Genomic DNA, 18,466 nt, shown 5'->3' with positions numbered 1-18,466 from the left:
TTAGACAAATTGTCTGAGGTCACACAGCTAGTTACTACTAAAACCATGATTGGACCTAGGTCTTCTGACTCCTGGTTCAATATTTATTCCATATACTATGCCGCTTTGCCATGCATCTGTCCCTTTGTCATACTGTGGTGGTGTGCACATGGCCGTGAGAATGGAAGCTATGCCACTGGTATTTTAAATACCAGCAGAGTCACCCATGATGGACAAGTTTAAGTGGAGCTTCCAGACTAAGACAGACAAGGAAGAAGGACCTGGTGGTCTACTTTTGAAAAACTGGCTAGTGAAAATCTTATGAATAGCAGTGGAACGTTGTCTGTTATGACTGAAGAAGAGCTGCTTCCTCAAAAAAGAGTCAATCTTGATGATGTGGATGGAGTCAAGCTTTAGGGGCCTTCATTTGCTGATGTGGCATGACTCAAAAAGAGACGAAACAGCTGCAAACAGTCATTAATACACAGAATGTGGAATGTATGAAGTATAAATCTAGGAAAATTGGAAGCCATCAAAAATGAAATGGAATGCATAAAGATTGATATCCTAGGCATTAGTGAGCTGAAATGGTCTGGTATTTGCCAATTTGAATCAGACAATCATATGGTCTACTATGCTAGGAATGACAAATTGAAGAGGAACGGGCTTGCACTCACTGACAAAAAAAAAATCTGAAGATCTATCCTGAAGCACAACACTGTTAGTGATAATATCCATATCCCTCCAAGGAAGACCAGTTAATATGACTATAATTCAAATTTATCCACCAAAGATGAGGACATTGAAGATTTTTACCAGCTTCTGCAGTCTGAAATTGACCAAACACGCAATCGAGATGTATTGATAATTACTGGTGATTGGAATGCAAAGTTGGAAACAAAGAAGAAGGACCTGCAGTTGGAAAATACAGTCTTGGTGATAGAAATAACGCTGGATATCCCATTATAGAATTTTGCAAGACCAACACCTTACTCATTGCAAATACCTTTATTCAACAATATACACCTCCACTCTACACATGGACCTCACAGGATGGAAATCACAGGAATGAAATTGACTACATCTGTGGAAAGTGACAATGGAAAAGCTCAATATTATCAGTCAGAACAAGGCCAGGGGCCAACTATGGAACAGACCATCAATTGCTCATATGCAAGTTCAATTTGAAGCTGAAGAAAATTAAACTAAGCCCACAAGAACCAAAATATGACCTTGAGTATATCCCACCTGAATTTGGAGACCATCTCAAGAATAAACATGATGCATTGAACACTAATAACCAAAGACCAGATGAGTTGTGGGATGACATCAAGAACATCATCCTTGAAGAAAGTAAACTGTCATTTAAAAGACAGGAAACAAAGACCAAAATGGATGTCAGAAGAGACTCTGAAACTTGCTCCTGAATGTAGTGTAGCTAAAGCAAATAGAAGAAATGAGGAAGTAAAAGAGCTGAACAGAAGATTTCAAAGGGTGGCCTGAGAAGACAAAGTATTGTAATGAGATGTGCAAAGACGTGGAGTTATAAAACCAAAAGGGAAGAACATACTCGGAATTTCTCAAGCTGAAAGAACTGAAGAGAAATATTCAAGCCTCAAATTGCAATATTGAAGGATTCTATGGGCAAAATATTGGACCACCCAGGAAACATCAAAAGAAGATGGGAACTAGAGGAATCCCGGCAGTCATGGTCCCCAAACCTTCTGTTGGCACAGGACAGGAACCATCCCCGAAGACAACTCATCAGACATGAAAGGGACTGGACAGTGGGTAGGAGAGAGATACTGATGAAGAGTGAGCTAACTTATATCAGGTGGACACTTGAGACTGTGCTGGCATCTCCTGTCTGGAGGGGGGATGGGAGGATAGAGAGAGTTGGAAGCTGGCAAAATTGTCACGAAAGGAGAGACTGGAAGGGCTGACTCATTGAGGGAGAGCAAGTGGGAGTACGGGGTAAGATGTATATAAACTTATATGTGACAGATTGACTTGATTTGTAAACATTCACTTGAAGCTCAATAAAAGTTAATAAAAAAAAAAGAAGATGGGAGGAATACACAGAGTCAATGTACCAAAAAGAATTGGTCAACTTTCAACCATTTCAGAGGTAGACTTGATCAAGAACCTATGGTAGTGAAAGAAGGAATTCAAGCTACACTGAAGGCACTGGCGAAAACCAAGGCTCCAAGGATACACAGAATACCAGTTGAAATATTTCAACAAACAGATGCAGCATTGAAAGTGTTCACTCATCTATGCCAAAGAATTTGGAAGACAGTTACCTGGCCAACCAAATGAAGAGATCTATATTTGTGCCCATTCCAAAGAAAGGTGATCCAACAGAATGTGGAAATTATTGAACAATATCATCAATATCACATGCAAATAAAATTTTTCTGAAGATAATTAAAAAATGGTTGCAGTAGTACATCAACAGGGAACTGCCAGGAAGTCAAGCTGGATTCAGAAGAGGATGTGGAAAAAGGGATATCATTGCTGATGTCAGATGGATCTTGGCTAAAAACAGAGAATACCATAAAGATGTTTACCTGTGTTTTATTGACTATGCAAAGGCATTCAACTGTGTGTATCATAACAAACTGTGAATAACTTTACAAAGAATGGGAATTGCAGAACACGTAATTGTGCTCTTGAGAAACCTGTACATAGACCAAGAGGCAGTCATTGGAACAGAACAAAGGGATACTGGGTGATTTAAAATCAGGAAAGGTGTGGGTCAGAGTTGTATCCTTTCACCATACTTATTCAATCTGTATGCTGAGCAAATAATCCAAGAAGCTGGACTACATGAAGAAAAATGCGGCATCAGGATTGGAGGAAGTTTCATTAACAACTTGTGATATGCAGATAACACAAACTTGCTTGCTTAAAGTGAAGAGGACTTGAAGCACTTACGAATGAAGATCAAAGATCACAGCCTTCAGTATGGATTACATCTCAACATAAAGGAAACAAAAATCTTCACAACCGGATCAATAAGCAACATCACGATAAGTGGAGAAAAGATTGAAGTTGTCAAGGATTTCATTTTACTTGGATCGGCAATCAACAGCCATGGAAGCAGCAGTCATGAAATCAAACAATGCATTGCACTGGGGAAATCTGCTGCAAAAGTCCTTTTAAAGTGTTGAAAAGCAAAGATGTCACTTTGAGGAGGAAGGTTAGCCTGATCCAAGACGTGGTATTTTCAATGGCCTCATATGCATGTGAAAGCTGAACAACGAATAAGGAAGACAGAAGAAGAGTCGACGCCTTTGAATTGTGGTGTTGGCGAAGAATATTGAATATATCGTGGACTGCCAGAAAAACGAACAAGTCTGTCTCAGAAGAATAGCCATAGCGCTCCTTGGAAATGAGGATGGTGAGATTCCATCTCACATACTTCGGACATATTATCAGGAGCGACCAGTCCCTGGAGAAGAACATCATGCTTGGTAACGTAGAGGGTCAGTGAAAAAGAGGAAGGTCCTCGATGAGATGGGTTGACACAATGGCTGCAAGAACGGGCTCAAACATAGCAAGGATTGTGAGAATGGCACAGGATGGGGCAGTGTTTCATTCTGTTTTACGTAAGGTCACTGTGAGTCAGAAACGACTCCACGGCCTCTACCAACGGTAATGCTGCCGTGGCCTGTTCATTAAACCATATAGAACCTGGATTCTTAATACTAAGGATCAACAGCACACTGGGTAGAATAATCTTATTTCTAAATGAAATGAAGTAACAAAATTTACCTAAAGAACATATAGTGTTGTGATGATAATTTCAATTTCTGAGTTCTATTGTCCTGTAAACTGAAATCATGCAAATAGCCCAGAATCCTCTGACTAGAAGGCCATCAGTGGAGGCTGTCTGTCTCTTTCTCTCTGCACCTCAGCAGGACAATACCTGAACCTCTTCATCCCTCTTCTTTCTGTCACTGTTTATGCTTTCTTTAAAAAATGAAAATGAAACAAAAAAATCCATGGATACTTTATAAAACTTTTCAAGAAAACATTCTAACACGTTGTTGTCAGGTGCCATGGAATTGATTTTGACTCGTATCCATCCCAAGTGACAGAGTAGAACTGCCCATAGGGTTTTTTTAGGCTTTAATCCTTACAGATTGGCCAGGTCTTTCTCCCAGAGAGCCTCTGGGTGGGAGTGAACAGCCAACCTTTTGGTTACCAGCTGAGTGCTTAACCATCGTACCACCAGGACACTTAAATCAGAAAATTCCCCTGGAAGCGTAGCCTAAAGGACTTCAGAGGAAACTCTTTTCAGATAAATATGTATTTAACCAAAGAATATTGGAAAATTAGTGAGAAATAGAGATGGAAACCATAAAAGGCAACTTCCTTTGCTAAACAAAGACTGTGTGAGGAACTGAAACTTGGAGGAAAAGGCACCAAAAGGGAATTTAGGCCAGATACACCAAGAAGAGGAAAGAGATAGGGTAGTGATGAAGGCCCATAGCAATAAAAGCAGAAAACCAGAAATAGGGAATCAACTCAATGGTGCCGGGCTTGATGCAGTACTAGAAAGGAGCCCTGGTGGCACAGCGGTTAAGCGTTCAGCTGCTAACCGAGGTTGGAAGTTCAAACCCTCTCAGTGGCTTTGAGGGAGAAAAGACCTGGAGATCTGCTCCTGTAACTAACGATCACAGCCTAGAAAACCATATGGGGCAGTTTTACTCTGTTACATGGGATCGCTATGAGTAGGAATTGACTCGACGGCACGTAACAACAGTGACGACTTGTGGTACTGGTACCAACGCTAATGATATTAATACCAATATCTATCCATGCTTCCCTACCATTCCTCATCCCGCTCTTGCTGGTCTCCAGCTTTCAGTCCTGAGATATGATGTAGAAGAATGATGTAAACTGGTGAAGAGGCTACAGTGTCAGTGTTCACCCACCCCAAACTGTCGATGGGGACCATAAAGGCCAGAAAACTGGAGGCTGCAAGCATTCAGACCAGGGTTTCCCAGATTTGGGATTCAGGGCTTAGTAAAATTCCAAGAAGTTGGTAGAGTTGACATTGAGGTACCACTCTTCAATTTTACCAAGTAAGGACATCTAGAATAACAACAACTACTGTATACTAACGACATTTTCTTGTAAAAGAAAGAACAGGTCAAGTTTTTTAAAAGCCTGGTAAGAAATGATAAATGATGGAGTTTAGACTGTTTCATATACGTGTGTATATGTTTACTAAAATTTTTTTTAAATCTCATTTTGCTGGAGGCCATTGGAAATGGGTTGGCATAACTGTGTACATTCATCTTTGGGAGCCATTCTAGAGACTTCTAAAGAACCCTTTTGGGAAAAACATAAAATACAAAAATAACAAGGTGACTTTTATTGAGGAATTTTTCTGTTTTAGGTCCTGTGCCAGGTGCTTTGCATGTCTAAGGAGTAATGACCACCTGGTAACATTTGAGCTGAGGAGTCTGCCCCTGCTTTTTTCAGATTCTCATCACCACGAATGCCATCACAATCCAAAAGACCTGATTAGTGAGTTGTTCTTTCCAACAATAACAGGATGAAATGTAAAAACTCCTGTGTAACAAACGACCAGGCTGCCTGATGGGGGCAGAGGTGGTCACACCCATCACTTCATGGGATCCAACATTCTTTCGTAAGGGGACAGGACATTGCCAGGTTTTTGTCACAAGCTCTGTGCTGTGACAAAGCACTGCTTTGACCAGTGTACTGGGCCTGGTCTGAGACCACAACAACCAGCCAGTCATGACAAACCAAAAATAGTCCCATGGAGGGTGACCACCCTGAGTCACTCAAGATCATTTGTTACATACTTTATTTTTGGATAAGTTTAGTGGGTTCTGAAAGTATGTTTCACTTGCTGGTTTTTCTCTCCAAATAAGAGTATGAAGAAAGGAGCTGGGTCATGTGATTTTGTTGAACTTACCATGAACGTTGCAACTGGTGTAGATGATGTGGGTCCAGCTTTGGAAAAGCCACGTCTAGCTGGTTAGATGACGTGTCTCTCTGAACTGCCAAAAAGACCTTGGCTTGCAATCTGTTGCATAAGAAACTTTTGCTCCCAGGACTGCATGTTATCATTCCAAGATCTCTGGCCGTACCGGGTGAGAGCCGGTGTGGAATAGACTGTAGTCGCTTATTTGCCTTATTTAGGCTTATTTCCTGGCTATTTAAGTTGTTGAGGTAATTTTAGGAGTGCATGCATTTTTATTGTAAATCTCCTAAATGTGAACATTTCAACTTAGCAAATGTGTAATTGTCCGCCTTATCCTTAAAAATGGTTTCCCTCATCGGGCCCTCCTACACGCCAACCTCACATCCTACGGTGGTTCTCTTTCTGTTTACTGCTCCTCTTCCTTCTGTTTGTTCTTGTAAAACGCCAAGCTCACTCTCAGCTTAGGGCCTTTGTGGTTGCTGTTCCCTGGGCTGGAAATGCTCCTCCCCACCCTTACATCGCCCTCCATCCCTGTGATTTTTCCATGGCTGACTTCTTGTCGCTTAGATCTCAAATACCGTCCTCAGAAAAGCTTTCTCCGACCCCCTGGCTAAAATGGCTCATCCCAGCAATCATTTCCTAATACAACACCCTGTTTTGTTATCTTCACAGCACAGATAGTGAAAATATCTTGTTCATTAATTTCTTAACTTGTTATTTCTTTACCCTCTCTGGAATGAAAGCTCCGTGAGAATGGGGCTTTGTCTTGTTTATTCCCATAGCCCAGCACTGGAACTGTGTCCAGCACATAAAAAAAAAAAAAAAAACCAAACCCATTGCCATGAGTCAACTCTGACCCATAGCACCTCTATAGGACAGAGTAGAACTGTCCCACAGGGTTTCCAAGGAGCAGCTGGTGGATTCAAAGTGCCAACCTTTTGGTTAGTAGCTGTAACTCTTAACCACTGTGCCACGAGGGCTCTGTCTGGCACACAGCAGCACTCAATAATTATTTGTTGAATTAACGAGCGAATGAATACAATTCACCAGCAGTTTTATATTTTGTCATCTTTACCCCAGAGAATTCATGTCTACATGGTACAAAAACTAATGAATGTTCATCAATTCTTGTGATAATTTAACCTATAAAGATAGTCAAACCAAACAACTCATAGTTTACCTGGCCTGACTATGTATAATTGATCATATCACTGAACAATTGCCAAATCTCCACTTCACTTAAATGTAGCTCAGTCTGAGAAAGCAATCAGACAAGGGCCCAAATACAATTGTAATATAAAAGGAAAAGTTGGATGTAATGATCCAGGATAGACAAATACTTCTTAAACAAAATAAAGATATTTGTTTTAAACCAACATCTACTATGATAATTACTAGTGGGAAAAAACCACTAAAGTCAAGAGGCTCATTCTCTCCATTTTAAAAATATTGATCTGAAAGTCCTAACCAATGCAATAAGATAAGAAAAAGAAAGAAATTATGTAACTATTTTAAAGTAGAGACAAAATTATCTTTGCAGAAAACATGATTATCTACCAGGAAAACACAAGGGTAATTTTTTTAAAGGACCAATAATGGAGTTCGGTAAGTTAGAAAGTTACAATATAAACACATTAAAAAGCAGTAGATCCTTTATCAGAGCACGAACAGTCACTTAGAGAGCATTAAAAAAAAAAAAAAAAAAAAGGCTAAAGAATGTTATGGTTGTGACTACGCCAGCTACTGTTTTCTCTTTTCCTAGTGTCCAAACATGGCATCAATCTAAAACTGCAAAATACTCTTATAGATTTTAATTCAATATGCGTTTTCCAATGAAAAAGCGTAACTTATCACTTGTTCATTTTCATAACATTTACACACCTCTAGTTATAGTTCTGTACTAAGAATTACAGAGAAAACAAAGGGAAAAGACAAGACATGGTCCTTGCTCTTGAAGAGTTCATAGATCTTTTTGAAAGATGTGATGTGCACGTGTGAAACCACTAGAGCCCTTTCCTATTGAGCATATTTAGTAAGGAGACCCGTTTGAAAGTCACATGAGGCGAGGTGGGTAGACTTACCACAAGTATGATCAGAACTTAGTCCTTGCCATTTATGCAAGCTATTAAAGAGAAAAAGGCACAACTATTTACCATTATAAGGCCATTAAACTGAACCTTTAAAGAGGAAGGAAGGCTTTCAGCAAACAGAGATAGACCAGAAGTCATTCCAAGTAGAGGGAACGACTTTGGATACGAAAGTATTTGGCAAGTTTGTGAGCGCTGAGTGATCCTGTTTGGCTGGAGAACAGGATTGCACGAAAGGTATTGAGAGGCAAGACCAGGAGGAAAGATTGAAGGTCAGATCTTAAGTTGGGGGTCTAGAATTCCTAACTGCAGAGCATACATTGTATTTACTGTTATCGGAGAGCCTTCAGACATTTCAAAACAAGGAAGCAACCTGCTTAGGGCTGCATTTTGGGACTCTTGGTCTGATTGTGACATATGGGCACGGAGAGGCAGAGGATAGAAGGTCTGGGAGGAAGCTTTGGAAAGACCAGCGGTAGGGACCTGGGATAGTCTGGGAATAGACTTGAGAAACACTGCAGAGGTGGGGTGAAAGGACTATGGCACCAAGAACAGTGCCTGGCCTTTAGTAGGTGCTCAATAAATATTCACCAAATGAATGAATAATTCTCTGTCCTCCCCTTAGTAGGAGGACTCAGTGCAGCACTTAGCTTTCTTTCATAGCAATGTTTACAGTTGTGATTTTTAACTTATTTGTGATATTGTTTGCTGAATGTCTTCTTCTTCCATTGTCTTAGTCATCTTGTGCTGCCATAACAGAAATAACACACGTGGATGGCTTTAAGAAAGAGAAATTTATTTTCTCACAGTCTAGTAGGTTACAAGTCCAAATTCAGGGCACCGGCTCCAGGGGAAGCCTTTCTCTCTCTGTTGACTCTAGAGGAAGGTCCTTGTCCTCAATCTTCTCCTGGTCAAGGAGCTTCTCAGGTGCAGGGACCCCGTGTCCAAAGGTTGTGCTCTGCTCCTGGTGCTGCTTTCTTGTGGTATGAGGTCCCTAACTCTCCGCTTGCTTCTCTTTCCTTTTATCTCTTGAAATAAAAGGTAGCACAGACCACACCCCAGGGGAACTCCCTTTACCTTGAATCAGGGAGGTGACCTGAGTAATGGTGATGTTACAATCCCACCCTGATCCTCTCAAAATAAAATCACAATCACAAAATGGAGGGCAACCACACAATACTGGGAATCATGGCCTAACCAAGTTGATGCACACGTTTTTGAGGGGACATAATTCAATCTATGACACCCATTAAGCTGTAAGATGATCAAGGATGAGACCATGCGTCTTTGCCTCTCCCCTTTATTTTTTCCCACCACTATATAAAGTAGGCATTCAGTGAATGCTTGGTGACCCTATAACTTGCCAACTCACTAGATATGGGATTGGGAGAGATAGGGGAGTGAAAGATGATTCAGTTTAACCCTTTATTTTAATGTTAGTGGCGTGTTCCACAAATGTTAACAGGGACGTTAGGAGGAAGAGCTGGTTTGGGGCAGAAGGTGGTTCGATCAGTTTTAAACTGCTGCCCTTGGGAAGCTAGGAGGATGATCTGGATGAAATGACCCAGCTGGCAGTTGGAAATATGAAGCGAGAACTCTGGAGATAATCGGGACTAGGGATAAAGGTCTAGGAGGTGTCTGCATAGAGGTGTTAGTTGAAATAGTAGGAGTGCTTGCAATCACCATGATGGAGGTGCAGAAATGAAGAAAAGTGGGTTGGGGACAAATCTTGCTGCACACCGGTGTTGTAAGTTAGGCACAAGAGGAGGCAATGAAGGAGCTGGAAGTGAGTTAGTCATTTGGGGGGCAAACTGTACTCCATTCACTCCAAAGACAAGGGGATAAGATTTTCCAGAAGGTAGTTAGCAGGTACTTCCAATTCACTAGGAAGATCAGTAAGGATATAGTTCAAGAAAAGCTATTACACTTGGCTGTTAGAGCGAGCAATTTCAGAGTTTTCATATGTGTGGAAGGGGCAGAAAATGAAACTAGATTTAAGTGGACAAGGTATAAGATGAAGGAAGTAGTTACAGATTACTGCCTCAAGGAGCTTGGTGGGCAAGAGAAGAGGTAGAAGTGTTTGACTTGTTTCTCTGTAGACACCCCACCTTTAAGTGAATAACTTGCTCAAAATATTTAAGCTACAACTTAGCCCCATTTAGCACCTATCTGTCGTGTAACTTCCATGCTAGATTCCATTCCAAAGGCCAGTCAACACAAAGCTACTGATGACTTCCTAGAGCAGCAGTGCAGGGCTGGATGCTGGGGAGGAAGGTGCATACATGTAAACACAAGGGCTGAAAGGAACTGCAGGTTGAGATGAATGACATATGAGGCAACAGAGAACCACACTGAGAGCAGATCCAGAAGTAATCAATTTGGTTCACAGACATCACTGAGTCCCTGCTCTGTGCCAGGCACTGGGATCTGGTTAAGGGATGAATCTAGGGGATGAATAAGGCCACAAGGAATTTTCAGTCCAAGGGTGAATCTAAGGGAGGAGATTTATCAGAGGACAGGAGACTAACAAAGGTGGAATAGCAGGGAAGGCATCCTGTCTTAGTTATCTAGAGCTGCTGTAACAGAAATACTACAAGTTGGGTGCTTTTAACGAACAGAAATTTGTTTTCTCACAGTTTAGGAGGCTAGAAGTCCAAATTTGAGGAAGGCTTTCCCTCTCTGCCAGCTCTGGGGCAGATCCTTGTCTCAGCTTCTTTAGCCCCAGTGCTCCTTGATTCCTTGGTCATCTCCATGTGGCATCCATCTTCCCCCATTTGTGCTTGCTTGTCTCTGTGTCTAATCTGCTCTTTTTATATCTCAAAAGCAATTAGGCTTAAGATACACCCTACACTGATATGGCCTTATTAACACACACACACACACACACACACACAAACCTGTTGCCATCGAGTCAATTCCAACTCATAGTGACCCTATAGGATGGAGTTGAACAGCTCCATATGGCCTCCAAGGAGCGGCTGGTGGATTCAAACTGCTGATGTTTTGGTTAGCAGCCGTAGCTTTAACCGCTGCACCACGAAGGCTCCAACTACAGCTATAGGTGTTAGGATCCCAACACATAGTTTCGGGGGACACATTCAGCTGAACTTACAGGTTGGCTTTAATGAGCCAGAGCCGGAAAAGGAGGCATCAGCCTGTGGGGTACACGTAAAGACAACACAAACTTGAGGACCACCTTCCATGGGCGAGTAGCAGCCCCTCCCGGTGCAGTGACTGTGGAGGACAGTCAGGCTTAAGAGTGAAAGAGGTTACCAAGGCCATTCTGAAAGCCATTCCCCGACCGGTGGAGGTAGCTACCCCTCCTTAAAGATCTTAAGAAAAATTTCAATCCTGCTTGTTCTTTGTTTTTCCCACACTGTTTCTCTTGACCTGCAAGTAGACATAGACTTGTGTCATGATCACACCACTGGTTATGAAAAACATTTTCCACCAAAATAAAAAATACACATGAAATTTCACAATCTATGGCCAGACGATGCTTCTTCATTCACCTTTTTGGAACAGGAGGAAGGAAAGAAAAGTTGACCATAGTCATCAGAATCAACCCACTCTTTCACCCACAATCTGCAAGGCGGTTGCAAACAGCCTTCCCAGATGCCCTGTCATCTTGTGTCATCTTTGTCATGAGACCAGGGGCAGTGCACCTCAAAGACCCATGTGATTCTAAGATCCTCTCCTGCCATTTAGCCCACATTATCACAGTTGAAGGTTCTGAAGAAGCAGAACAATGAACTGGCTGGTTGAACTTTATCCTTCTTGATGCCACTTGATATCAGATCCTTTTCATAAGAGCCACTTCATTTTTATTGTTGTGGTTAGACTGAGGGACCTCTAAGATCCCTTTCAGGTTTAAAAGACTTTAAGGGCTGTAGGCTTGACTAGAGAACTCTCTTAGTGGAGGGTGGGGGGGTGACCGGAGCAGGGGAGGCACTGTTAGTTTGTTTACTCCAAGTCTAAAGACACAAGAGAACAAGCCCTTAGAAGCTTAAGGAGGGCACTCTTTTTTTAAGGGAGGTGACTTCAGAACTTTCTATCAATGGCTGGTATTTCCTCAGCATGAAACAAAGAGAAGCAGAGATAAGATGCTTCCCGAGGTCTGAGGACTTCCATCTAGGCAATAATTTAAAGGACTGGACAGGGTTCCTTTCACCTGTGGTGCTCCACAAGGAGCCCTGGTGGCGCAGTGGTTAAGCACTTGGCTGCTAACTGAAAGATTGGCGGTTCGAACCCACCAGCTGCTTTGAGGGACAAAGATGAGTCAGTCTGCTTCCGTAAAGATTTCAGCCTTGGAAAGATTAATTCAAAGGACCACGGCCTCCACCAAACCGAGTCCAGCACAACTAGATGGTGCCTGGCTACCACCACGAACTTCTCTGACAGGACCACAATAGAGGGTCCCAGACAGAGCTGGAGAAGAATGTAGAACAAAATTTAAACTCACAAAAAAACACCAGACTTACTAGTCTGACAGAGGCTGGAGAAACTCCGAGAGTATGGTCCCCAGACACCCTTTTAATTCAGTACTGAAGTCACATCTGATGTTCACCCTTCAGCCAAAGATGAGACAGGCCCGTAAAACAAACGATAACAAACGTAGCTCAACCAAGCATACGAAACTAAATGGGTGCACCAGGCCAGGGGCTGGATGAGAAGGCAGGAGGGGAAAGGAAAGCTGGACAAATGGAAATGGGGAACCCAAGGTCAAGAAGGGGAGAGTGTTGACACATTGAGGGATGGCAACCAATGTCATAAAACAATGAGTGTATTAATTGTTTAATGAGAAACTAATTTGCTCAGTAAACCTTCATCTAAAGCACAATAAAAAAAATAATAAAATTTCAGCCTCGGGAACTCTATGGAGCAGTTCTACTCTGTCCTATAGGATTGCTATGAGCTGGAATCGACTCGACAGCAACGGGTTTTAAGATATTGCAAAATTATAATTCCAGAGCTTAACACAGTATTTTGTACACCATCCCTGATTAAAATTTTACCAGTAAATGTAAGTTTTCAGGAAGGTCCTGAGTGCCTAGAAACTGTGGATTTATTCTGAGATATTTACTGAAGAGTAACAAAGGACTCTGCCACCCACCGAGTCCCTCACAGCTGCTGTCTGGAAAACTGCGACTATCCTGGTGAAGGCGCCAGGATGATGAGTCTACAACATGGACTGAAAGAATCCACAACATGACTCCCTTCAGGCTGACTCGGTAACTAACTTTGGGAAGTTCTCCAAGATGGTTCAAGAGTTTTCATCTATAAAATCAAAGGGTGGATACTGGAAAAGGCCTAATTTCCAGGAGCAAAAACAAAATAGTCTTCTTAGGTGTCTCAACTGCCCTGCTGGAGAAGGCACTGGTCAGGCATTTGTTTCTATCTTCAGTCTTAGCCAACAATCTTCACCAAAGACTCAACAACAAATGGCGCCGCTGTGCTATGGTGAGAGGCGCCCTGGAGATGGATAAAAAGAAAGATCTCTCTTCTTTTGCCATCATTATTTTTGGAAGTTATAGGCTCATTGCTCAGGTATGCCAGTTGCTGTGAACGAGACGAATGATGCACTTTGTTCCCAGGGAGAGTCCAGATTCTCTTAGCAGAGGCTGAAACCAGGAAGAGCCCCTGCTTTCATTTACATGTGGCACGTCCTGATTCCTTTATTTTTTTTCTTCCTTCCTTGAGGGTACAACAGAACAGCCTGGCAATAGTCAACCACAGTACAGAGACTCAGAGCTCTCATCCACTGTGTTCAGGTTATTCACAGGCTCTCTGTGTTTTACAAGGGAAGCAGGGCCGGGAAGAAGACCACACGCAGTTAATCCTTTAGCCCTCCACTTTACCCCAGTCACCCCTCCCCATTCCTCGGACCACCTGATGACCTGTGCTTGAAACGTATTTTATTCCCTGAACACAAATGAGAGTATAAGAGTAAAGTCCTACTTCTAGGTATGAGGAGTCCCTGGGTGGTGAAATCTTTCATGTGCTTGGCTGCAAACTGAAAGGCTGGAGGTTCAAGCCCACCCACAGGCACCATGGAAGAAAGGCCTGGCGATGTACTTCTGAAAATCAGCTATTGCAAACCCTGTGGAGCACAGTTCTACTCTGACACACATGGGTCACCGTAAGTTAGATTTGGTTTGGTTTTTGGGGTAGACACGAGAGCTGGAATTTGTTCTGCCGTCCAGATCTAGACTAGAAGAATCAACCGAGCTGAAGCCAGGTTTTTGGTGTAGACATGAGAGCTGGAATTTGTTCTGCTGTCCAGATCTAGAATAGAAGAGCCAATGGGGCTGTAGCCAGGGAAAGGCTTGTTCTGAGTGAAGCTGTCCTGTTCTCTTAAAGAGAAAGCCGCTCCCGGGCTCACTTCGGCCCCTGAATCAAGTCTGGAGTCCTGGGGCTCCACCCTGCCACCCACTTCAGTGTGAGCTCAGGAGAAGTTCCAAATCTCTCAGGTCCTCAGTTTCCACCGTGGGAATAATGTCCCACCTCTCCCGGGGTCGTAATGAGAACTGTGAGCCAAGGTACAATGTTTGAAAGTGCTGACATGGTGCATCTCAAGAGTTGCCTCAAGAGCTTCCCCCAAGTGGCTAAAAGCACTATCCTTTCTCCTGGAAAACGCTGGAAACGCTGCAAGTGCAGAATGACACATCGTCTTCGTCGCGCAAAGAGCCAGTTAATGAGAAATGACCTCAGCTTACGGCATCTTCTAGTAATTCTGTGATGCCATCGCAGAAACAAAAGCCACATGACTACTCGTAAGCCTGCTGCTCCTGAAAAACAAATTGGACTCGACTCAGAATCAGGCTGTAAAGCTCATCGCTCTGATCCAATAAGGTGGCCCTACGGTGTGGCATCATCAGCCCTGAGACACGCCGAGGGGAGGACAGGAGGGAGGGGGACACGGAGAGGCTGCTGCCCCTCCCCAGACACTCAAGCCAATGCAAAATTCATGAGGAGATGTTTTATAGCCAATGCGTAATACCACCGCTGGATCACAAGCTGATCTGAGCCAATCAATAGTATTCATCATCCTGAAAGGAGCCAGTGATTGCATGTTTATGAGAACTGGGAGGTTTTCCAAGTCAAGGCTCGTTTCTGGTTACTTGGTATGTGTCACCCTTAAAAATATAGAACTTGTTTTGAAAATGGAACCCAAGACCTTTAAAAATTATAACTGGGGGAGGAGGAGAGGTACTTTTCAAATTTAGGGGAAAAGTGTTCGAATTCTTTAAAACAACCCAGTGGCTACATCTCAAATTCAAACAACTTTTTGTTGTTGGTGGCCAATTTTTCTATGTGATTTCTTTTTACTTAGCTCCAGAAGTTATCTTAGTAACACTGGAGCATTCGGGTTAAACTCCCCCAAATACAAGTGGAAATGTGTGAGAATGCAATCATAAAAAGAACAATGAGTGGACTTACGTATCATTACAGACCACTAAGTCCCATGCAGGTTTGATTTTTAAAAGCTTTTACAGATTGCAGGAGCTTCAACTTGAGTCTAAGGGTTTGCTTTCTGCTTTCTGCAAACCCTTAGGGGCAGAGTGGTTTAGGGGTTTAGGGGCACAGTGATGTACAGATGGCAACATGAGCCTTCAGGGCTGTGTGGTCAGGAGTCTGCTGGGGATTTCAGGGGAAGCCACACCTTAGGTTGGTCAGATGGGAAAAGCACTGAAGAAACCAGGGCTCTTGTGTGTGTGTGCACACGTACATGTGTGTATGTGTGTGTTCATATGTGTATGTGTACATGTGAGTACGTGTGTACATGTGTGTACGTGCATGCACATGTGTGCACACACATGTATGTACGTATGTGGGGTGCATGTCTGTGTACTCATGTGTGTACATGTGTACTCTTGTGCACATGTGTACATGTGTGTGCGTGCCTGTCTGTGCGTGCATGTGTGTACGCGTGTGTATGTTCGTGTACACACGTGTGTATGTCTGTGCACGTGTACATGTGTGCAAATGCATGTGTGCGTACGTGTGTGTATGTGTGTATGTGCATGTATGTGTGGGCACATGTGTGGGTGCACGTACATGTGCACTTGTGTATGTGTGTGGGTGTGTGTCTGTGTGTGCATGTATGTGTGTACCTGTGTACATATGTGTGTACCTGTGTACAGCCATGTGTGCATGTGTATGTGTGTGCAGTTACATATTTGTGTGTGCATGTGCACATGTGTGTAGGTGTGTACATGTGTGTGCACATGTGTGCATGTGTACGTGTGCGCATGTATGTGTGTGTGCACACATCAGACCTGGCTGAATTTGATCCCTCCCAAGGCCTTCAGAGCAGCTCCACTAAACTCTATCTCTCCCACCCCCACAAAAATGGTTTTGATCTGATGAATTAAACACCAGGAGCTGACAAATGGAACATCTTAGAGAATCAACATGAGAGATGGGGTTGCAGTGAGGATGGGAAAAGGAGAGCTCCTGCCTCGCCCTGGTGATGGTGTCAGGAAAAAAGCTAGGTGCTTGCATCTTTGTACACAAATAAGATTTCTTTTTCTGTCTGTAAAAGTAACACAAGATCATTGTGTTTGAAAAATACAGAAAGTAAAAAATAAGAAAATAAGCCTGCATCCTGAAAAATCCACTTAATGATATGATCCGTTTTCTTTCAGGCAGGTCTATGTGTGTATACACACGTGTGCATGTTTCTCTACCAAATACAGTTCTATGTCCCAAGTTTTCCTCGTGCATTTATTTTGTAACCTTTTCTGTGTGTCACAACATTCAGATGTGATACTCTATTGGCTAGTTAATACTCAGAGGAATCTGTCATCCCATTCCATTCCTCTAGTGACGTACAGGACATGCACTTCAAGCCCCAAGACTCTGCTGGGGCAGGGTCATAGCCTGGCATGGCCTTCCCACCCCCTCTGTCCACTGAACCCCTACTCAGCTATTGCTGCTTGGTCCCAACGCCACCACTCTGAAGCTCACTCTCCCAGGAGGGAGAGTAGTGGAGTGGAGGCAGCCTGGGCTTTGGAGGCCGACAATCCTGGGCTCCAGACCTGGGGCAGCACACACCAGCCGGGCGACTAAGCTACAGTCTTCTCATCTGTAAAATGGGTGTGATATTTACTATCTCAGAGTGGTAATTAGTGACTGAGCAAAAGAATATGTACCCGTCGTTTTCTTCCTCTCCTCCTTCTTTTTATTCCTCTGCCATCTCCCCAGAGTGACTGTGCAGCAGAGGTTATGAGTGAGCCTGAGCAAGTGACCTTGCCTCTCTGTGTCTCCACTTCTTCCTCTGTGTTGTGGGGATAACGGTGAGTCTCCACATCTTGGTTCTTACCCATTTCTGTTGAGTGGATTCCGACTCATAGCAACCCTATAGGACAGAGTAGACCTGCCCCATAGGGTTTCCAGGAGTGGCTGGTGGATTCAAACTGCCAACCTTTTGGTTAGCAACTGAGCTTTTAAGCACTGCACCACCAGGGCTCTACATCTCCGTTCCTAGGGACCAAAGTAAAGCACTTGGTGGCTGGCACGAAGAGGAGCACAAGAAATGTCGGTTCTTTTACAGCTTACAGGGTTCTCACAGATGTCACTTGTCATGGGAGCATTAGCTCCTCTGGGAGTTCTCTGGGACAATCAGCTGGCTCCTCTTGGCTGCCTCTTGGAGCCACTCTGTAGCAAGCCCTCAGTGACCATGCCTGGGCTGGGCCCTTCCTCCCTGTGGCCACACCCTGCAGAGGGCTCCCCGACCAGTCATCCTCAGTGACCCCTGCTCAGTGGGAACCCTGGGACAGAAAAGCCCGTCCCAGCAAGCGGCCTGAAGAGGGAGGCCCTCCTCAGCCATGGCTTAGCATCCAGGTAGTGGGATGATGTAGAAAGAAGGTTTGCAGTCAGAGAACTGCCTGAGAAGTGACAGAGCCTGTTCTCAGTGAAAGGTCCCATGGGGGTAGCCTCAGGGAAGGGCTATAGCAGCCTCACCCCTTCCTGCCCTGGTTCTTTTGCAGGGAGGTGGCAGTGTCCTGGCTTTGGTGCCACTGGCAAGATCACAGTGGGAGGGTTGCGTTTGCTCAGACACTGGAGTGATAGCAGTCTTAGAGGGTGCCTGTCTTGCTCCCAGCAGCCTCATTTTTCTCTGGCAGTGGTTCTCAGTGCGGTGGTAGCAGACTTAGAGGGTGCCCCCCCAGCCCCCAGCAGCCTCGTTGTCCTCTGACAGTGGTTCTCAAAGTCTGGCCTAGGGAGACCAGCCGCGTCAGCATCATCTGAGAGCTGGTTAGAAATGGAAGTTTGTGAGACCCAGCAATTGGTGTTTTAATGGATCCTCCGGACCATTCTGATACACACACAAGTTTGAGAACCACTGTACCACAGGAACCTGCGGAGAGAGGAGAGAGGGGAGGGGAGGAAGTCCTGACAGCATTCCTCTTTCCCAGACCCTTTCTGAGGACTG

This window comes from Elephas maximus, chromosome 24 (assembly GCF_024166365.1).
Source record: "Elephas maximus indicus isolate mEleMax1 chromosome 24, mEleMax1 primary haplotype, whole genome shotgun sequence".
NCBI classification, from domain to species: domain Eukaryota; kingdom Metazoa; phylum Chordata; class Mammalia; order Proboscidea; family Elephantidae; genus Elephas; species Elephas maximus.
The sequence above is the reverse complement of the archived record's forward strand: the minus strand, read 5'-3'. Positions refer to the sequence as shown.